Source organism: Propithecus coquereli, unplaced genomic scaffold, assembly GCF_000956105.1.
Source record: "Propithecus coquereli isolate 6110/MARCELLA unplaced genomic scaffold, Pcoq_1.0 Scaffold210, whole genome shotgun sequence".
NCBI lineage: Eukaryota > Metazoa > Chordata > Mammalia > Primates > Indriidae > Propithecus > Propithecus coquereli.
In genome coordinates, this window is record NW_012146079.1 from 5,066,249 (window position 1) to 5,074,149 (window position 7,901).

Here is a 7,901-nt window from a genome sequence, read left to right on the forward strand (position 1 = left end):
TTTTTTTTTTTTAACATACTTTAAAGGCTATAAAGGAAGATAAGTACAGTTGTAAAGTTGCTCTCCTCTGGTTGCAAAGACTTATTTAGGAGGACCCAAAACAGAAATTTTAGATGTATTTCTCTGTCTTCCTAAATGGATTATATTAACTTCTGTAGTACTTTGCACATAGCAAGATGAAACTTTCAGTTACATATGCTAGGAGTTATCAAATTTACTGACTGTACACACAAGTCAAAAGATGAAGTTAGGCACAATTTTGTTGCTGTCACTGTCTTTCCTCTACCTTCTCCCACTGTAGTCTTTCTCCCAACATCTGTTACTGACAGATGAGGGTAGAAGAGCCTATTAATATATCTGGAGGTGTTGGGATAGGCAACTAGCAAAGCAGTGTCTGGGAAGAAGGTGCCTGGTAAATGGAATAATTCCTCCTCCAGTGTTCTTTCAGTCCACTGCTGTCTCCCAGACTTCTAAGACTAAAGTCTGAGAGGTATTCTGGATTCCTGACTGTCTTACCTTCCACATTTACTCAGTACTCCCAGCTCTGAACTCCACCTCCATACTCTTTCTCATTTATATTCCCACCACTGTCATCCTAGATCAGGATCTTATCTCACATCTTATCTCGTTAGCCAAGTTTCTCCTCCTCATAATCATTGTGTGTAAAGCACAATTCTGATAGTCTGGCCCCCATATTCAGAGGCCTTTAATGGCTGCTTGATCCCAACCAGAAAAAATCTAAATCATTGCTGCTTAAATTATAGTCCTTGGTCCAGTGACAGTCCACCAACTGTTTGTTACCTGTATGCATTGCAATCATTCCAAAAATTCAGAGTGTTTAGACACTTCCGTAATGTTTTGAGAGAATAAATTTTATCTGAATGTAATAATTTTAAGAATTGAGTTTGTGATTTATAACACAAAAAAGTTGGTCTTTCACAGCAGGTAGTATGAAAAGCACTGGTCTAAATTCCCTTGTCATGATCTAGCTCCAATTTATCAGTTTCATCACTCACTACTTTCCTTCAGCACACTTATTCCAAAGTGCAACTATTTGCTGTTGGTACACTGTGTTTGCTCACCTTTTTATTTTGCTCGTGTTTGTTTCTTCTCTTGAAATTGCCTCTCCATGCATTTAAGGTTCAAGTAGAATGAAAGGAACGCACTACCTCAGAGCTAGGTTACACAATGTTCATCTGTCTTGTCCTCTCTTTGCTATATCAACATTCCCTGCTGATGGTTTGGACCAGAGTTGAGCATGAAAAGGGCAGCTCAACAGACTGAAGGTGCCTGGAGCCAGCACTTACTTATCCTATCTGAGAAATGCAGGGACAAGTACACCTGGCTGATGCTGTTGCCTGCCAGTTAGTGTGATAAACGGCTGTCGATTTCATCTGTTTCTTGGGCAAGGAGCATGTAGTTCTAGAAATGGATGTCACCAATGGGTAGCTATTTAATACCTCATGAATATCAATACCCTCATGAATATTTGGTGTCATGAATATTTGGTGATTTTTGGTTCTTTCTTTCCTTCCTATCTATGTTTAGCACACATATACTGTATTTACTCTTTAAAGCTGTATCTAACCTCTCAAGCTATTTGCTCTGTACTTATTTTCATCCCTCTTCCTTATGTGTGTCTCTTGTGTAGTAGATTTGGATATTCTTAAATATTTACACATTATACCTCTCCACAAGTAAAAGTAACCTTCCTCTGACCCTCAAAGAACTTGCCTGTCATTTATTACATTCTTTATAGCAAAGATTTTTGGGGGAGGAGGAAGGTTAGGACAGGGTTTGTAGACATATAATTCATTTCCTATTAGAGTATAAACTTTTTTTTAATTAGCCAGATTTAGAGTTATCTGTTAAGGGCAGGTAGTCTCATCTCTCTCTTTTCCCCCATTATATTTAGTAGATATATCTTTTTGATAGTAGGCGGTTCCAGTTGATTACACTGACAGTTGTAAAAGCTCAGTTAAAGCACTCAACTTCTGAGGTCAAAGTTCAGACTCCATGAGGAGACTTATTTGCTTTCTTTCCTGTCCTATACTAAACTTTTTATGCTGGCCAAGTGTGTGCTTTTGGTTACAAAGAGCACTGAATATGACAAAGAATCAGCACCAGTATTGCACAAATAATTCAAAACTGGTATTCTTCTGGATGTGGGGCAGGAGTATCATGTTACCATTCAAAAGATAACATGTCATTGTTTTTCAAGATAAGGAAAGGTAGACAATAAATATGACAAGAGAATGTGCGAATTTGCCTATAGCAATACTTTTTAAGACGATAACAAGTGATTGCAACTGACATACCTAATGAACTAGAAAGTGATATTTTTTTTTAATTTCAGTAGAAAGTGATATTTGTTTTCAACTTGAAACAGTAAAAGATAAATGACAGAGAACTTGGGAACTAAACTAGAATCATCAAATGTTATGTTTTGTTTGTTTGTTTGTTTGTTTGTTTTTTGAGACAGAGTCTCACTTTGTTGCCCGGGCTAGAGTAAGTGCCATGGCATCAGCCTCGCTCACAGCAACCTCAAACTCCTGGGCTCAAGCAATCCTTCTGCCTCAACCTCCCGAGTAGCTGGACTACAGGCATGTGCCACCATGCCCGGCTAATTTTTTCTATATATTTTTAGCTGTCCAATTAATTTCTTTCTATTTTTGGTAGAGATGGGGTCTCGCTCTTGCTCAGGCTGGTCTCGAACTCCTGAGCTCAAACAATCCGCCCGCCTCGGCCTCCCAGAGTGCTGGGATTACAGGTGTGAGCCACCGTGCCCGGCCCTGCCTTTTTTCTTTTTAGAGAGAAACAGTAGAAAATTGTTCTCTTATTCCTTCATGTGTCTAATAAGTACTATGTCCAGGGGTAGACAGTGTGAAGAATAAAAATTATCTATGGCTGGGTTATGAGTATTCTAATGGCTTAAACTTAGTATGATACATATACAGAAAATTACAGTACAGAACAATATTTGGGAAGGACTGTGCTGTAGAAGAGTACATTATGTATGGAGCTTTTGGGATAGAGAAGTCAGGGAAGGCAAACTGGGGTAAGTGACTTTTGAGCCAGGAATCGATGCATTGGTAGGTGTCTTAGAAATGTCAGGCTGGGTGCTGTGGCTCACGCCTGTAATCCAAGCACTCTGGGAGGCCAAGGCGGATGGATCGCTCAAGGTCAGCAGTTCAAGACCAGCCTGAGCAAGAGCGAGACCTCGTCTCTACTAAAAATAGAAAGAAATTAATTGGACAACTAAATTATATAGAAAAAACTAGCCAGGCATGGTGGCACATGCCTGTAGTCCCAGCTACTCGGGAGGCTGAGGCAGGAGGATTGCTTGAGCCCAGGAGTTTGAGATTGCTGTGAGCTAAGATGACACCACGGCACTCTAGCCCAGGCAACACAGTAAGACTCTGTCTCAAAAAAAAAAAAAAAGACAAAATATGCCAGAGTCAGTGCTGTAGCAATGATTGCATGTATCTCTGTTTCTTTTGTGAGAATTGGTATAGATGTAGGGACTCCTACAGAATAGCCATACTGTTTAAATTTAGCAAATAACTTTGAATGTAATCTCAACTGTACTAATAACCCCCAGGTCCTGTGTAGTTTGCATTGTTAACACACAGCAAAATACTGTGTATTAACTGGGCCTCTTTTCTCCTAGTGATTTTTCTCTTGCCCAAGTGCTTTTATGTAGTGAGATATAGGTGTACCAGAAGATTGACTTATTGAACCGCTCTTGGTATGGCATTAGGGGAGAGGAAAGAGGAGGAAAAAGAGACAAAAATAACATTTTATTTATAACTATCTAAAATAGTAGCACTATACTGATTAGAAATCCCATTAAGAAGTTTATCCTATTGCTTAAATTAACATATTCTTATTGAAATGTGTTAGAAATGCAGACAGAAACCAAATATTGTACAATAGATCCCTTTACCTCTCAGAGTAGCGGCAGGGAGGCAGATGGGAATCCATGTGTCTGCCTTTTTTCTTTTTTTTTTTTTTTTTTTTTTTTTTTTTTTTTTTTTGAGACAGAGTCTCACTTTGTTGCCCTGGCTAGAGTGAGTGCCGTGGCATCAGCCTAGCTCACAGCAACCTCAAACTCCTGGGCTCAAGCAATCCTCTGCCTCAGCCTCCCAAGTAGCTGGGACTACAGGCATGCGCCACCATGCCCGGCTAATTTTTTCTATATATATTTTTAGTTGCCTGATTAATTTCTTTCTATTTTTAGTAGAGACGGGATCTCGCTCTTGCTCAGGCTGGTCTTGAACTCCTGAGCTCAAACAATCCACCGCCTCGGCCTCCCAGAGTGCTAGGATTACAGGTGTGAGCCACCGCGCCCGGCCAGTAAACATGATTTTTAGTTTTTTGGTTTGTTGTTGAGACAGAATCTCTCAGTTGCCCTGGCTAGACTGAAATGACATGATCATAGCTCACTGCAACCTCAAACTCCTGGGCTCAAGTGATCCTCCTGCCTCAGCCTCCCAAGTAGCTGGGACTATAAGCGCATGCCACTATGCCCTGCTAATTTTTTCTATTTTTAGTAGACACAAGGTCTCACTCTTTTCTGGATGGTCTGGACTCCTAACCTCAAGTGATCCTCCCGCTTTGACCTCCCAGAGTGCTAGGATTACAAGTGTAAGCCACCGCCCCTGCCTGATTTTTGTCTTATGAGAGGTGATTATGGTCTGAAAGAAAAAGCATTTTCAATTCCTAGATTTTGTTGATTGTGAATTAAAAGTATGATTATAGTATGTTTTACAACAAAGAGGCACTTTTTGAAAACCATGTAAATTCAACTGTGTGTTGGCCTAGGGAAATGACTTTTTCCCCTAAGCTGACTGATTCCTTCCTTGTGTTTTATTAGATCTGTGAAACTAACTAAAGAAAATGCTTGTGTTGCTACTTATGATTCATGTGCTATGATTTTCTCACCCTTTATCTTCAAGCAATATAGAAATTAATTTCTAGTAACATTTTGAGGCATAAATTCAGTCACCCTGAAGTAGACGAAATTTCTAATTAATGATGTTTGTTAATTGAAAAGTTGTTAGAAAGTGCTGCTAAGATTACATGTTTTTGGATGCCCGATGATGTCCTTGAACTTATACTGTTTTAGAGGTTTGCTTCTATTTTGTTTCTTTGGGTAAAATTTATATAGGTCTGTGTATAAAATAGAGAAAAGAGGAGAGAAATGATTCTTTATCTTAGCACTGCTTGGGTGTACCCACAATGAGGCTTTTTTTTTTTTTTTTGAGACAGAGTCTCACTCTGTTGCCCAGGCTAGAGTGCTGTGGCATCAGCCTAGCTCACAGCAACCTCTAAGTCCTGGGTTCAAGCAATCCTTCTGCCTCAGTCTCCCAAGTAGCTAGGACTACAGGCATGTGCCACCATGCCCGGCTAATTTTTTCTATATATTTTTAGTTGTCCAGCTAATTTCCTTCTACTTTTTTGGTAGAGACAGGGTCTCATTCTTGCTTAGGCTGGTCTCGAACTCCTGAGATCAAATGATCTGCCCGCGTTGGCCTCCCAGAGTGCTAGGATTACAGGCGTGAGCCACCGCGCTGGGCCCACAATGAGGCTTTTGACCTGTCATTTCCCTTTGTGTAATGGATTTTCAACTCAAAGGCCTAGAGATATGTAAGCTATCTTGAACTGAACCCCATTATGAAGGGCAGGGCTGAGGAAAATGAAACTATGTTTCCTTTCATTCAACTTACCTGCCCCAAGGTTGTTTAGGTTGTATGAGTCATATAGTTTCAGTAAATTTCATATTTTTAACAGTGCTTTCTCTGCATAAAGAAAAATCCATATTTGATGTTTTCTCCCTTAGAATCGTTACCTTCACATTTATTTTTCTTGATTTTCCTTTTATATTCTTGTAGCTTTGTTACATACTTTGTCACATTTTTATCTTCCTTGCTTACCTTATAGCATAAATTTTCTCTTCTATGAACTTTCCTGTATAAAAACTAATTCCTTATTATGAAATTGTGTTTTCTGTTCTTATTAAAGAAATATTAAAATAATCTGATTTGCTTCTGTGCTGTACTTTTAGGTAGAAATTCAAATATTTAGAAAGATTACTGAAAGGCTAAATTATTAATGTTTTATATTCTTTTTATTCATACTAAGTCACTGAAATATTAACCTGTCATAAGATTGAGAGTAATAAAAATATTTTTAAAATATGGTGCTTATTTTATAAATATGGTACCTCTTAATTTGGACATAATTTTCATTGGAAATGCTTGATCTGCATTTTAATTTTATAAAATTTACAGGTGAAAAAAATTCACATAACCCAAGTTGTTCCAAACATACTTAAATTTTTCAATAAGTGAATTGATACCCATTTTTAAATTTAAATTAATTAAAATTAAATAAAATGAAAAATTCAGTTCCTCAGCGTATATTCATATTTCAAGTACTCAGTAGCCATGTGTAGTTAGTGGCTACCACATTGGATAGCATAGGTCTAGAATAAAGCTGATTGTTGAAGATACCATCTAAGGAACCCTGAATGAAGAGTAGTATTTGAGCCACATTTTAAGGTGAGAGGAATGATATAAATTATCAAATGTTATTATATTGAAATTATGAGGACTATTTTAAGTGACATATATCTGAATTTTATATATTCTGCATCATTTTCAGAAAACAGTTTGGAGATAATTGTATTCTTCTGTGGTCCTCAGTTGGTGGTCCTCAGGTTGAGTTACAATTAATTCCTACAAACTGCCATATGCATATGGCATACTGCTGTGGACGACATTCATAGTGGGATAGGAAATCAATCTAGTGGATCCTGATCATCATTTAAAAAATATATGAAATAGTATTGAATGGAATGGAGAATGTATCAGAGTGTTTCACATGTGTTAAGTTTGTGTGTGTGTGTGTGTGTGTGTGTGTGTGTGTCTGTAGGACTTCAGTGAAAAATGAATTTCTTATTCTGTATCACAAAATTTTTAAAAATCATTCCTCCAAGGCATACTTTTGATTGCTGCTATACGGATTATTGCCTATAGGTACATATGTCTAAACAAAAATAGTGTTAATCAAAGAAAACTGTAGATTTAGCAATGAGATATAAGTGGTATTGGAACATATCTAGTGAGTAAAGTGCTAAAATAAGTGTAAAGTGTTATGTAATGACCATAGTAAACAGCATAACATGGATGTGATGACTTTCTCAATTCTGAATTGACTAGGAGTAGACAAATTTGAACTTGAGGTTAATAAAATACCTTGTTGCTTTGGTAACTGTATTCCTGTAAATTTTGGTTTGACAGTAAATCACCACATTTAAATTTGGGGTTGAATCTTAATTCTTAAGAAGGAGCTTGGCTTATTTCAAAAGTAAAAGTATAGTATTTAGGTCTGATTTATATTTAATTACAGAAAAATGACACCCGTAGTCTCCTTAAAAGCATTACAATAAAATAACTAATATTACATATTTAATTCTGTATTCCTATAAATTAATTTTTTTAAATGTTAGGAATACCTGATGTTTCATTTCATCAGACATCCATTAAGATGTATGAAAAATTAAGTCAGGTCCTATCTGAGATTGAGATTATGCTTTTGACAAAATGTTGGGGTTTTTTTCCTTAGCCTATTACTTTATTTATTTATTTAAAATTTCTTCCTCAAAGTCTTATGGGTTTTCATGTTTTGCGTAAGCCTCACTTTAATAAGTTTGCTTGAAATTCTTCAGCTGTAGAGTCAACATGCCAAATGACTTTTATGCAGTGTACATATTTGGAATGCTATTTTGCCCCAGAGTCTGGAAACAGGCAGTGCTATGGTGCTTTTAAAAGACAAAATATGGGCCGGGTGCGGTGGCTCACGCCTGTAATCCTAGCACACTCTGGGAGGCTGAGGCA